This window comes from Hippopotamus amphibius, chromosome 9 (assembly GCF_030028045.1).
Source record: "Hippopotamus amphibius kiboko isolate mHipAmp2 chromosome 9, mHipAmp2.hap2, whole genome shotgun sequence".
NCBI classification, from domain to species: domain Eukaryota; kingdom Metazoa; phylum Chordata; class Mammalia; order Artiodactyla; family Hippopotamidae; genus Hippopotamus; species Hippopotamus amphibius.
In genome coordinates this window covers 70,247,669-70,263,155 of record NC_080194.1, presented here as the reverse complement: position 1 = coordinate 70,263,155, position 15,487 = coordinate 70,247,669, and positions in this window count along the sequence as shown.

The following is a 15,487-nucleotide window of genomic DNA, read 5'->3' as shown; positions in this document are numbered from 1 at the left end:
ACTCTCCATCTTGTCTGGGTACTCTAAATACAGTGCTCCCTCTCCTTCCTTTTCTCTTTTTCCCTCTTATTATAATACATACCCTATACACTCACACATCCATGGATTTGCATAACCATGGTCATCCTGGAACCAATCCCCCACAGATATCGAGGGATGACTGTCTATTGTAATTATGGATTTGTACCCATGTCCTTGAGGATTTGTGTTTTATATCCTCCCACCCCAAATCCTAATAATAATCTGGATTACTAGAGGTACTTGGTGAATATCGATTAATTAAATAAACGATGTTTCACTTAATTGGTGAGCTTCTGATCATACTTCAAGACTTCATTCAACCACTTCATCATCATATGTACTTTCTCTGATCATCCCCATCACCCTATTTCAAAAATCGTTTTATGTGCCTCCAGGAATGGACTATAAGGAATAAGGGATAATTCACAGGGTAAGTGAGACATTTCACCAATAACATAGTCTGCACATAGAGTGAGTTCCTCAAATTTTCTGTAAACATTACATTTTCTCTAAATTTTAATTATACCAGTTCTTTCCTCTAAATAAACCACTTCTATTAAGCTAATCAGATAAAAGTTGAGTGCCAAGAATAAAATTGATTCCTAATTTTATAATATTAATCAGCTAATAAAATTTAGTTCTTCTCTAGCTTAGTATTTGAAAAATTTTAAAACAAACAGAATTTCAGAGCTCAGGTAATAGACTAAAATTATCTCTGGGACAATCAGTTCCAGTGTTCAAGTTCTGTAATTCCAAGAGAAATCTTTTTTCTCCCTCCTTTCCCCCTGATCTACATCTCTGCCTTTTTTCCTTTCTCTCTTTCCCTCCTGACCAGACTCAGTTTTGACAAGTTAAACATTTCCTTTCAGGCCTTGTACTCTACATAATGGGTTTCTGCCAAAATTTCAAGTTGCAGCAGTAATCACAGTAAGTCAGTCTGATGGCTATTTTATGAACCCAGGCTAGCAGTGGCAGGGGTGAGGGAGGTAGGCAGAGAAAATACCAGCTCAGTGTATAGTGGCAACTAAAGCTCGGATACAGTGAGTTTAGCCCTGAGCCATTTTCTAAGTTAAATGTCTGAGTGCCTAACTAACTGATCTGGTCCAGGCACAAATGGCTTATTTGCTTTCTGAATCTAAAGCCAGAAAAGTTCATGAAATCTAAATCTCTGCTTTTGGGGATTCATTACTCCTCTACTTTACCCAGTAAAGCACAAAGTGGGAAGTGTTTGGGGGCTCCCTTGAACATGCACATCTATGTCTATCTACCCTCATACATATGGAATCTGTCCTAAGTAAATAGTCCACATGAAGAATACAGATATATACAAAGAGATGTTCAACACAGCTTTCTATACACTGATGAAACACTGGAAGCCATCTAAATTGCTGTTTAAACAAAATGTGTTATATCTACTTACTGTAATTTTATGCAGCTGCTGAACATATTAACTATGCTATTACATGGAAAAAAGCTTATGATATGAGATGAAAGTTGATGCCTTTGTACGTAATTGCAAATTTCATGTGTGTAAATACTTTGTAAAACTGACATGCTCCTTGTTAGTGTGGTTGGTTTATGGGTGCACTTTTTTGGTTTGATTGTCCAAATTTTCTGTGACATTGCTGTATTATGCTTATGATTCAGATTTTACAAGTGTGTAGTCAATGTGCCATGGGCTTTGAGTTTCTTTCACTGTTCTTGATAACACTGAGTTTTTTGAGTAATATATGTGGGGTAGAGAATGGAGGGGAATGATAGAGGAGGAGTAGAGACTTAAAAAGAAACAACATGATATTTAGGAAGTAAAACTCAAAGGGCTATACCAAAATTATGTGGAGGTGGGCTGCAGGAAAAACCATTTATCATAGAATCTCAAGATTGGACAGGACTTAAAAGTCACTTAATCCTATACCCCCTTCCTTTCTATCTCTGTTTGGAACATTTTCAAGTTCTGCGTTTGATGTTTAAAAGCAACACCATCATGGTGAATGAAGTCAGAAAATAGTGACTGTTGGCAGAGGCTAATGATGGGTAAGGCACCAAGGAGGCCTTTGCATGTCTACATGTTCTGTATCTTGAGCTTGGTGATGTTTCTTTTGTAAATTTAATGAGCTGTAGACTTACAATTGGTATATTTTTCTACACATATGTAATATTTCAGTAAAATTTATTTATATTAAAATTAAGTTCACCATAATGTGAAACTCTTTTGGAGAAAAGAATGATTTAGAATTGGGTTTGTAAACAAATTGGATGTTTAAACCATGCTGAGTGAATCAACAAAGCAGTGTTTTCATATATAGTTAACCCTTGAACAAAGTGGGGATTGGGGGTACTGGCCCTCAGTGCAGTTGAAAATTTGGGTTTAACTTTACAGTTAGTCTTCCATATTCGTATCTGTGGTTCTGCATACACGATTCAACCAACAGTGGATCCTGTAGTACTATAAGACATATTTATGGGAAAAAATCCATGTATAAGTGGACCTGCTCAGTTCACACTCATGTTGTTCAAGGATCAACTGTATACATCTTAATTTATACATACAATTGATTTATCACTTCGTATTATATAACACTTTATATGGGATATGTAATTATAACTTAAATAATTATATAAATGATTTTTAAATTAGTACCATCACAAGTTCCAGCTTAAAAATCTCTAACAGGGCTTCCTAGGTGGCGCAGTGGTTAAGAATCTGCCTGCCAATGCAGGGGACACAGGTTCGATCCCTGCTCCAGGAAGATCCCACATGCCATGGAGCAACTAAGCCCGTGCGCCAAAAAAACAAAACAAAACAAAACAAAAAAACAAAAAGAGAAAAATCTCTAACAGGAATACAGGGGAAACTGTAGTTATTGGTAAGGCTTGTATTGGCCAACTATTTCATAATAGAGTTATGGGAAATCTGGTAAAGGGCCTACTTTGCATCCATTTGTAAAGCATAAAATGCATCTGATCAAAATAGAAATTCTCAGTCAGAAGAAAGATCAGTGGAGTTCTGAGGTCAAATCGGGTTGAAATCACAAAGCTATTCACACATCAAAATTGCTAGTATTAGGGACAGTTGGTATTCACGCTATAAAGAAGAAAACCAGGACAAAATTTAGCAGTTAGAAAAAAGGTATCTAAGAGTATGCATATTTTTCGTTTCTATTCATCTACTATTAAATGCATATAATGTTGTCTAATATTGGAAACTGTTTTCATTTAGGTGCTTTAGTGAGTTATAATACATTAATGCCTAATTTGAGGGATAATCATTTTAAAATTTATTTCAGAAGACTATATCTAGTTTTTTGGTCATGGGACTAATATACAATGATATACTTACAATAATTACTGAAATATCCTGAATGAAATAAATAGTTCCTTTAAGCCTGGGTAATAAAACTCAATTCTAAAAAATAAGTTCTCATCCCAGATGTACGTGTCATCCACCTACACACATGCATACATGCAAAATTTTATAGCTACAGATTTTTTCCCCATTAAATTATTTACTCTTATTCAACAAACATTTATTAAATGCCTGCTATGGGGCCAGGTGTTCCACAAAGCAGTGGTCTACAGAGGTGGGAAGAGAGTCATTAATTGCCTGCTGGCTGTGAGGTTGAGATACTGGAGAATGTGAAACCCCCAAATCCTGAAACGATCAACACGGGAGATGACGAAGGCCTGCAAAAGAGATATAAAGAGGAAAACATAGATGGGTATATCTGCAACTAGATGAGGAAAGTTGGGGAAGTGTAGAAATCTAGGACTGCTTCCAGGCTTCTGGCTTGTGGTGTGGATTAACTAAGTCCTGTAGGAAGACGACAAGTTTGATGGAAGAGGAAAATGACTAATTAATTTTGAGGGAGAAGTTGAATTTAAGGTTCACATAGAGCATCCAGTATGAAATACCAAGTGAAGAGTTGGAAATATATGTCTAGAATAAGGTGTAAAATCTAAGGTAGATAGAGAAATTTATGAGTTATTAGCACTTGGTGAAGCCACAGTATACATGAACTTGTCTAGGAAGGCACAGTGAGAGGGAAAAAGGGTAGAGAATGGAGCCCTGAAAGACACCAATATTCAAGAAGTTGGAGAGAAGCAAGAGCCTGCAAGGGAGATGGAGAAATATCATCCAGTGTTAGAAGGAAAGTTGGGAGAGTGGAGTCACAGACTCTAAGGCAGAAGAGAACGTCAAGAAGGAAGACATCATCAAGAAGGTCAAGTACCTGAGGGCTGTCATGTAAGATGAGAACAGCAAAGTACTCACTAGTTTTGGCATCAAGAGGTGGTTGTAGATTTCTTCAGCAATGCCACTTCAGTGTAGGTAGATGATGATTTTCAATACTTTGAGGGTTGATAGACTATAGACAACCCAAAACCCTTCTCTGTGATGGGAGGTGAAATAAAGAAGCAGCTAGCAGGCAACTAAGGAAAGAGATAGGAGGTGCAGGGAAGTTATGGAAGGATGATATTCCCACACAGACTTGGGATCTGAATACAGCTGTTTAAGACTTTAAATGTTACACTCTTTGGACTATTTTTGTTAAGTTATTAAAAGTTTTAACATGATGTCAGTTCAGACACACAAAGAAGAGTATCTTTACAAGGGGCACTCAAGTGCCCACATCAGGATTGTGGTGGCTAAGACTGTAATGCTTGCAGCTGGACTGCCTGAGATTGAGTCACAGCCGTGCCGTGGACTAGCTGTATAATTTGGGATCAGTTATTCAATCTTCTTGATGTCTGTTCTTCTAAACAGGGATATAGTTGTTGGGAGATTTAAATATGGTGAAAAATGCAAAGTACTTAAAACAGTGCCTGGCATATAAGGGCTAAAATTGTTCTTATTGCACAAAAAATGAGAGAAACCCCTGACAGAAACTTTTCAAGAGGCAATCCATGTTGTATGTTCATTTAAGTGAAATTTAGAGAGGTACGTTCTACTCAAGGTGAGTAACTGGGGATAGACAAGGAAAGTGGCTTGGTCCCAGTGCTGGCAAGCTTTTCTGCAGACTTAGGCAGAACACAGCTTAACAGCAGATAGCTCTTTTAGCTTTTTATACATTCTAGATTTCAGTTCCCTTTCTAGCCTCCCGAAGAACTAGAAGTTTCAAAACAAGACATGTGGCCTAGCTTGCATCAGTACTACTAAACCCCCAATGTGTACGCACGATTTTATGGTGTACAAAGTGTTTTAGGGTATACTGTCATGTTTAATCTTGAAAACAACCCTAATGTTTGTAGCACGATTGATATTACTGTACCAAATTCCTCTTTTGCTAGAAAATGATGTTGTGGGGATCAGAATCCAGGTCTTTTTCCTCCAGAACACAGAGGTGGTGCCTGGAAGCTTGAAATGCCCGATTAATTAGTGGATTCTAGCCATTCATGTCCTGGAAGAGTTACAGTCTGGATGTATACAGTCCAATTCAAAGTGGCATCATAACACTCACTAATACACTTATCTCTAAGAGAATATAAGCTCCTCAAAGACATGGTCTGCACCAATTATTTTTTCCCCATAACCTGGAACTAAATATGCAATCAATAAATGCTTCTTGACCTCTGAGCTCAGAGTGCCACCTATGTTCAGGGTATGAGCAGGTAACAACATTCCTCAACCCACAGATACCCATCTGGTCTCTTGATGATGAGCTGTACAAAATAACACCGGTGATGTTGTTTTTCTTTTCAGATGTTTGCATTCTTTTAGAAGGAAAAATGTCTTGGGGGAGATTACAAAATATAGATGACTTTTCCCCTTCAATTCAAAGACTTGCTCCCTATGGAGCAAATGTTTATTTAGGCAGTAGCTGGGCTGGGGGGTGGATTCCAATGAATGCAGCAGAATTCATTTAGACTAATGTCTGTAAAGAGGCTGGTCTGCTAAGTGAACAGATGCTTCATGAGCTGAACCAAATCAGAGTGATGACCGAATCATAACGAAGCTCTGGATGCAGGAATAAACCTGTTACAAGAATACTGTATCCTGCTCAAAGATCCGTGAGCATTGGCAAGATAAAGAAGATTCCGCCAGGATCTGGAACACAAGCCCCGTTTGACTTAGGCAAAATTGGATTCACCAACACCAAGGATGAAGAGTTGTAAATTTGGAGGCACTATTAGGCTGTCGAGAGAAAGTTTTCATGGTAGATGAAGTTTGCCGGCTACCATTGATTCTCTGAGGAGCATCCCCAGATTTCATGCAAGATGCGTTCATTACGGGCACTGCCATCTCGAATCCATACAAGAGTCCCACATTTAGGTATTCTTATCCTACCGAAGAGAAAGCTGAGGTTCAGAGTGGTTCAATTGCCCTGGGTGGTACAGCTGGCAGGAAGTGAGCTTGGAGAGGGAACTAGTTCTATACGGCTACTCTCCAACTGTCTGCACTATAATTTGCTTCCTCAAAGGGAAAAGGGATTTACTGAGCTCATACGCAGTGGAAGATGAGGGAATGCAATGCAGCACCCTGTGGCTCCCAGGACCCAACCTATACATCATCCCTACTTCCCAACGTAAGGCTTCAACACTGGAGGATGTAACACATAACTGTCAGAAATGTCATGGAACTGTATCAGCACATGAGACAAACCTTGTCAGTTATGAAACATCAATCACAGTTCTATTGGTTTTTCAGCCATGTAAATATTGCCAACTTTTTCTTGAGGTCATAAATAAAAATGGAGGGAAAGCTGAGTCCAGTTTGGGGAAGAGATTTCCTATTATCATAGCCAAGAAATCTATGCCCTTGCACTGATTTTGACCATGTTTTGCTCATGAGAACCAGGAGCGTAGGGTAAGAGCTGCTGGCTACTCACATTGTAAACGTAAATGTCTTATGCACATTTCTGGAGCTGTTATCATGGGGGGAGACATTTTCTAAGCATCTACATGGATTATGTCACTTAACTATCACAATAACACTGTGAGGTAACCACCACCAGTATTCCTATTTTACAGATGAGGAGAGAGATGCTTAGTGGGTTGAGTAACATTTGTTCTTCCCTTAAGGAACTTACAGCACAGAATAGAAAAATTCTACAATTTAGTGGATCTCATTGGTGAGACTAGCAGGATGCCCACTATACCTGAGGCAGGGCCACCATTTCTCTTTTCACTTCAGAACATTTTTACCCAAGGTGCAGGCTAATTCAGGCTTCCAGACAAACCCTTTAAAGCCTTCCAGGTGCTTTGTCGTGACATGGTGTTCTGCGTTGGTGACTGTGTTCCCTTTGTGCCCAAATTCTTAGAGCTGAGCAACTGCCTTTCTTCTTCTCTCATCGAATCCCCCTTCTTAAAGAGGAAGAGGGATATGGGGATATATGTATAAATACAGCTGATTCACTTTGGTGTGCAGTAAAAACTGGCACAACAGTGTAAAACAATTATATCCCAATAAAGAGCTTTAAAAAAAAAAAAAGAGGAAGAAACTGAAGCTGAGATCAGTTAAGTAACTTGCCCAAGGTTGCTTAGCTACTTAAGATTCAGGGCTTGAACTCATGGCTAATGTTAAATTCTATTCCCTTTCTATTAAACAGCATGGTGTGTTGGGGAAGGCCATGAGGTAGGTTGGAACAGTAGTGGATAATGTCAAAGCCAGGTAAAGTGTATGACCCGCATCCTGGACACAGCGGGAGCCCCCTTTGGTTGTGAAGGAGGAAGTGGTCAAATTTTTGCCTTAGTCAAATAATTTTGGCTGCAGTTTGGAAAATGGGCTGGAGACAGAGCTATCAGAAGTGACAAGGCTGCACCAGCTGCCTTGGTGAGTGAGGATGAAGATGAGAGCTGGGGAGGCAGCCAGGAGAGAGCCACAGAGTAATAGACACTGAATAGCTGTACGTTAGCTATAGTGAGATTAGCAAATCAAGACATGGCGCCATTGCAGTGAGGAGTCCAAGTAAAGCACCGAACGCACCGAACACAGCGCCTGCCATTGCCTTTAGCAAATGTTGTCGTTATTAGTGTTACTGTGACGGCGGCTGGTGTTACAACACGTCCTGAGTTCCTCCAGCCCCAAGCTTTTCTGACTTTCTTCCTTCAGCCAGGCATTCCTTTCATCTTCTCTTGAAATCACTCAATCACAGAGTTCTCGGAACTAACAGGAAACCCATGGGTCATGGGGACCTTCCTCCCTTTCACTCCAACACCTATTTTACCAAGAAGGAAACACCTTCAAGTGGTAACTGAGTCGAGGTTCCCAACTGCTGGCCTCCAAGGATGCCTCTTTTGAGGACCCCCAGCAATTTCCTAGATTCTCACCCACACTTCTGGATCAAATGCCTCTTTCTCTGGATTTCCACAACTTGTTATTCGTTCCCTAACTTACCACATTTTTCACCATTTTGATACCGTATGTGAATCTGTCTCCCCTGCTTGGCTGTGACTTCTCCAGGGAAAGCCCACCAAAAAAGATTCCTAAAGACCCTGACTTTATCTTTCACATCACACTTCGTACTTTCTTTTACTTATATTATTTTAACATATAGAATGTATATTTAAAATAAAGAAAGCAACAGTTTAAAAGGCAAGGGAAAACAGCTACCTTTTCTATTGCCAATGGCTAACACAATGCCTGGACCAAGCTGGCACTTAAAACTATTTGGTGAATTAACGTAATTAATCTCTGTATTCTCTGGATAAATGCAGTGCCAGCACTTAGTAGGTACTCAATATATTTGCTTCGTGTATGTATGCCAATTACTTATGCAGTTTTTAAAATTTGGGTTTCAACACTAAAGGCTTGAACACAGCCCAAAGCGTATGAATTCTAAATAGATGACATATTTCTCTGAATGAAAAAGAAATGCAGTTATTTAAAAATGGCCTCAAGTCTAATAGTTAATGTTCAAGCATGACTTATTTACCATCTGAAATGTTTCTTCTCTTTGAGAAATATGTGAGGTGACACCAGTCACATTAGCTCTCTTAAATGTATGTTGGAAATGACTTTGTAATTTGAAATAATAAAAATTTACTTTATTTGATTTATGATTTACCAAGGCTCAGCTATAACTAGTCATTTTCTCATGTATATTCACATAACTTACACATGTCCAAATGGATAGATGTAAAAAAATATACCAGAAGCCTGCAGAAATATATTATTATTGTTGTTATATTTTCTATTATCATTATTTTATCATTTCCCACCTTACCTCACCCCTACTCCCTTGGGTGAGATAAGATATTTTAAGGTAAAGGGTTAGTAAGTCTTTTGAGAAAATGCCATGCATGTTGCAAAGTTTAATTTTTCAGAAAAATAAAAAGGAAGGAACATACAATTTAGTGTCAGGAAGACCCAAGTTTAAGACTCAGCAGACTTTTTAAAAAATCTGTTAAACACATGTGCACATACAAATAACAGTACCTATCCAGCCAGTTAGGACCAGCTGTAAGATTTGCAGGGCCCACTACAAAGTGAAAACGGGGGGGCCTGTGAGAAAATTGTTAAGAATTTCCTGATGGTGACAAGAGAACATGATCCTTCTAGGAGTGGGTCTTGAGCGCCTGCACAGGTCTTAAGGCCTATGCAGCCAACCCTGCAGCCAGATATGAGAATTAACTGAGATTACGTAACATGCCTCCCACGATGTCTGACCCACAGTAGGTATTTAACAAGCTCTAGTTTCTCCAAGTCAGGTTTCAAGCTGCTCTCACAGAGCCCATCAAGTCTGATGCATTCAGTTGCTTCTGTCAGAAATGAGTTCTCTACACCATAGACACAGAGGTTTAACTACAACTTTTGAACTCTCTCTTTGGGTATAAAAGGAAAAAAAAAAATAAGAGAGAAACAGACCCCCAAGTATCCAAGAACCAAGATGTGTCCCAAATGGTAGGTTTTCCCATGAGGCCCTATTTCCACATGGAAACTCACATTTTGAAACCATGTGCTACCTGAAATTCCAGATGGCCAAATTAAGGAACCAAACCATCGAACAGAAGGTTCTGGTTCTCAACTCTGATTCTCTTAGGCATGTCAGGGATGGGGTGTGGAAGAGCATGTCTCCTAATGAAGGTGGAAAAAAAAAAAAAAAACCCTAGAACTGATGCATCCCAGATGGCCATAGAAATGGGCTCCTCTGGTTTTTCTGTAGCACCTCTCCTCACCTCCAAATGGGGCCATGGCATTAAAAGAGATGCTTGGTTCATGAAAGGCTACATAATCAGGGAGTTTTTTCAAACCTCTCCTCGTGGAATGCAGATGACATCTGGAATTAAAGAGGTATCCTCTTTTAATCACTGTTCAATCTTCCGCAGGGATAAATGAGTATGTGGGTAGCTTCCAGCTGCCCAAACTGATTTAGTTAAATAATGTAATCTATTTGTACACAAATGTGGAATAAATGTCACTGAAGTTCCTTAGCGTGCAGTTATAATGAGTTATCCCTTTCTCAAGGTGATTAGGAGTGTTTAGTTTGTTTCAAATGCGTATCAAGCCTTGTGATTGCCAATGAGCCAGGGACAACCTAAATTAGCCTCCCACAGCTGCTGACCTCTGCAGCCGTAGCAAAACCATTCCTTTGGGGGATAAGAGTCTCCTCTAATGGTAAGTATGGAGGGGATTTTTCTTCCACTCCCTTTAAAGTGTAAGGTTCCTATCAAGCCTCTACAGACCCAGGTCTCCCCAGAGCTACTCAGGGAAATGCAATCAGAATTTTAAGATTAAACAGGACCTTGTACTCAGTTTATGCATTATTTTACAAATGGGAAATCTAAGGCGCAGAGACATTAAGGGCTTTGTCCAAGCCAACAGAGTGATTCAGTGCCAGACTTTAAATTAAAACCCTGGATTCTGACATCCAGTTCCTTCCTTTTTCTTACAGCTACCCTTAGCTTTCAACTTCTTAAGATAACACATTACTGGGTGCGGGTGGCAATGTGCTATGGAGGGGAACTTGGCCTCTAAAGGCAGGATGACTGGGGGCCGGCCAGTGCCAGGCCAGATGTTCTCTGTACAACCTCGAACAAGTTGCTTCATAAGTGGAGCCTCAGTCTGCCAACCAGAACAATGGGAATTCGACCTGGTTTGTCTATTCTCTCAAAAACATTTTACTAACATTTACTTCTTTGAATATTTGTGACTCCTTCAGCTAACAGCTTCACTTCCTGTTCTGAAATAAATTTTCCCCAGGATCCTTTCCGGATTGCTATATCAGATTAATTTTTTTAAACCCACTAAATTAAAAAAAAAAAAACACTAAAAAGATGAAAGCTAAATGAAGAATGATTTCACATATTGCCTTCTGTAAGGAAATGAAACATGCAGGAAGGGAGACATAGCTAGAACTATCAAGTCATGAAAATGAGATTGTGCCTTTGCTGGTGAATATCCGTCTTTCTGTCCCACTCAGATAACTGTGGAAGAAGTAGTTCTATCACCTTGTGCAAAACAGACGCCTCTGCAGCTACTCCTGGCTTCCAAGAGAAAAAGTAATCATTGTGTGCTATTTGAATGTCTTCATAAATATAATTTATGGCTTTGATACAGATCAGTCCTGCACGGTCTTAGAAGATCAATAGTGCCATGTTCATTAGTTCTGAATTGAATAGCTCTCACACTTTGGTCAGATGATGGTAACTGTTTTTAATGATTTTTTGCCAGGTGGCATCAAAAGCAGATTCTATGTCACTGGTAATTTCCTTAGTTATCTAGGGGTTTTTCATTCTCTCATCCAACCATGAAGGTCAGAGAGTTGTTGTCTGCGAAGATGACTATAGCTGCATTCTTGGACCCTTAGGATAAAGTGTGTAACTATCTAGCAGCTGCTGGGTAATAGTTGTTTTTACTCAAGCCCTATGATGATGGGGAGAAAGGTTATGAATTTTTCCCATCATGATGTTTCCAACAGACAAGGGAGAGACCTGGATTCTAATTTCAGAAGTGCTACTTGCTTACTGGTTTTGAGTTTGGAGAAGTTATTCAATGTGGAAGATTGTTACTTCGATGGCCCCTAATAAACCATACCTCTCAATATATATGCTCTTGTGTAGTTTCCTTGAACCTGGGAAGCTTTAAACATAGGGTGTATCAACCACAGATTGTTTAACCATGATTTGCTTTAAACAATAGAATGTGGAGGAGCTAATATTCTGCTAGTTGTTGAACTAAATCTTAAGAAGGCTTGACAGCTTCAACTTTTGCATTGTGTGGGTAGACAGCCATCAAGGAAGAAGTCTGGCTCTCTTGAGACTGCCATGCTGTACAGAAGCCCAAGCAGCAACATGGTCACTCCATGTCTCTTCTGAATTCTTTGCTCTATGTTCTCTGCAAGGAGGAGAATTATGCTGTGGTTGATACATCTGACCTCTCAGATGTTGGTCAATGCCAGATGCCAGCCAGGTAATGGAAGCCATGTTGTACCATCCACTCACCCAGTACCCTGAAGTAGAAGTAGTCCTGACTTAACCAACTGAACTATAAAAAGTAAATATTGTGTAATCTTAAGCTACTATGTTTGGAGAGGATTTTTTCTAAAGCACTACATACCAGAAATAATGAGCTTCTCAAGCTTCTCTGTCTGAACCCCAGTTTCCCATCTGGGAGAGGAGGTATGGGACCAGAGAACCTATATGCCACACCAAATACTCAGGGCAACAAGGCCCTGCTCCATCTGACCTCAGTTAGTATTTGTAGCTTCCTTTTCACTGACTGACCCCAGAAATGACCCTGGAGCCACTCTGGGCCATTTGGAATTTTCTGACAATTCATCATTTAAAATTCTTTGAACATTTAAACTGCTTGCAATAGCCCAGGCACTTCAAGACTTCTACAATATTTTTCTTCCCTTTCTCTTCCTGTTTCTCTGCTATGATCATCTTTCGCTATCAGGTAAAATGTCACCTTCTCTGGGAAGCTGTTCCCATTCACCCTGTCCACCTGCCACCTACACACTCTGCAAAGCAGTTGCCTCTGAGCTCCTAGAAGTATTATACTAAGGCAGACTTCTTACAACAATGGTAGCTGAGAACAAATTGCAAATTCCTTCAAGGGCCAAATCAAAAAATACTCATATATCCTTGACCATCAGCGATCTTCTAGGCTTGATCTAAAGGGTCTTTTCAAATATATGATCATTAGCTTTAAAAAAGTCAGATGACGTGATATGTTGCACACATACACGTACAAGTCAGCATTTATTAAATGCTCAGTATGCACCAGGTATAGGACTAAATATTTTACTTAGATCATCTCTTTGAATCTTTATAATAACCCATATCAGGCAAGCACTATTACTATCTCCATTTTACAGGTGAGAAAACTGAGTCTCAAAGTGTCTTTATAAACTGCCCAGGGCTGCTAGACTAGTGAGAGCTTGGTCAGGATTTGAACCCAAACTGCCTGGTTCAGGGACAGAGCTTTTCCACTGCTGCTCAGTGTCCTTATCCCTTTGATTCTGTGGCCTCAGCTGGGTTCAGAGTCCCTTGCACAGAGCAAGTACTCAATACATATTTGTTGAATAAACGGATGAATGAAGGTGAGAGGGAATGCATAATTCACTTCAAACGCGTGAACAGAATTTCAAATTACAGTTTGGGTATGACAAAACCAGTTCATGCGTCACAAAACCACTGCTCAAACCAAAGTCTGGCTACACAGAGCCTCTCTCCAGCTCTTCCATTCAGAGGGCTGGTAGCTATCAGAGGTGCTGTGTTTGTATTATAGGACAGCACTTTGCTGTTATATATTTTCTCTTTTTTTGGGTTTTTATAGATTTTTTTTTATTGAACTATAGTTGATTGACAATATTGTGTTAGCTTCAGGTGTACAGCAAAGTGCACACATACACACACACACATATATATACATACATATATATATATTCTTTTTCAGATTCTTTTCCATTATAGGTTATTACAAGATATTGAATATAGTTCTCTGTGCTATACCATAAATCCATGCTGTTACATAGTTTCTGAGAACAAGTTCCGGAAGAACAACGCCCCCATTCCCCGTTGGTTTGACCAGCCGCTCAGTGGTCTCTGATCAGAGCACGTGGTTTATTCCATTCTCAAGGTGTCAGAACACTTCCTTACAGTGTATTAAGCAAGGGCCTCATTGTAAATATGTGAGTGAAGAAGCACAAGAGGGACTACATTCACACTGATTGAGGGGCTGCATGCCACGTGTGGGGCTAGATGGCCTCAGATATGTGATCTAATAGTCAAGTTTAGAGATAAGGACCAGAGTTTAAGCCCGTGCCCTCCCTGAGGTCACACAGCTGGTGAGCAGAAGGGGTAGCGGGCAGCTTAAATTCAGATCTATCTGATTCCCAACTGGTGCCTCTTCTTCCACTCCATCACATACACTGCTTCGCAGGGACCCTATTCTTGGGGAGCTCATGTGGCCTATGTGCCTAAAAAAGTATCAAATACACACGATGCCTTATAATTCAATGCTACATGAGAGTTGTGTATATTTATTATTATAGGGGCTTGGGGGCAGAGACATTACTGTGTGCAAGTGCAGTGTGAGGTAGTTTCCTGGTCGCGGTGAGACTTGACGTGGAATTTGAGAGAAATCAGGGACGGGAGGTGGACAGGTGGATGAGAGGCTGGGGAGCGTGCACAGCTTCCTTCATGCAACCAGTACTGAGAGCTCACTGTGTGTAAAACACTGGGCTAGGTGATACGTGTGACACACAGTGAACAAGACTCGGCTGCTCCACGCTGCCCTGCCGGCCGTGTTCTCCCCAAGACTGTCCACCTGCCCGTCCCTCTGTGTTCAGGATCCAGGCTGGGCACCTTCTCTGCCACGAAGCCATTTATCTCAGTGGTTACATCTGTGGGTCACGGAGCCAGACTCTCTGGATTTGAAACCTGGCTCTACTAGTGAGCAGGGGGGTGAGTCTTCGACAACTAACTTCTCTGTGATCCAGGATCCTTGTTTGTAAAATAAAATGAAGACACATATCTCATAATATCACGAAGATTAATTTAGTTAAAGTGCATAAAGAAATCAGTACAGTGATAGCTTCCTGGGTCAGCAGACATTGAATGGAATAAATCTGGTGAAGATGGTGAGAGAGAAGGAAGAGGAAGAAGAAACAGAAAAAGAAGAAGCTTTCCCTGACAACTCCATAGCCCCCAAACACCGTGGACCACCCTGTCCTTGGGCACCACCATCCAAGGCACAGACCACTCACAGGCCTCTCCTCCTCCCTCCTCCCCACTCCCATCACATAGTGAGCTTCTTAAGGGCAAAAGCAATTATATGACCATCTGAATTTCTGCTGTTCGGCACCAACGAGGTTTGCAACAAATGATGACTAAAAGAACACTTAATGAATTCACAGAGTCCCCATGAATGTTACTGCCTGTGGTTGCCCAAAAGGGAAAAAAGGGGACAGTGGCCACTACGAAGATAGAATTTTTAAATTGTGCACCAACAGAAAAATAATTCTGCTAGAGGAAGTAAAAACTGTCAGAAAAATTAAAGAGAGGGAAGAAAGGGAGCTAGTAT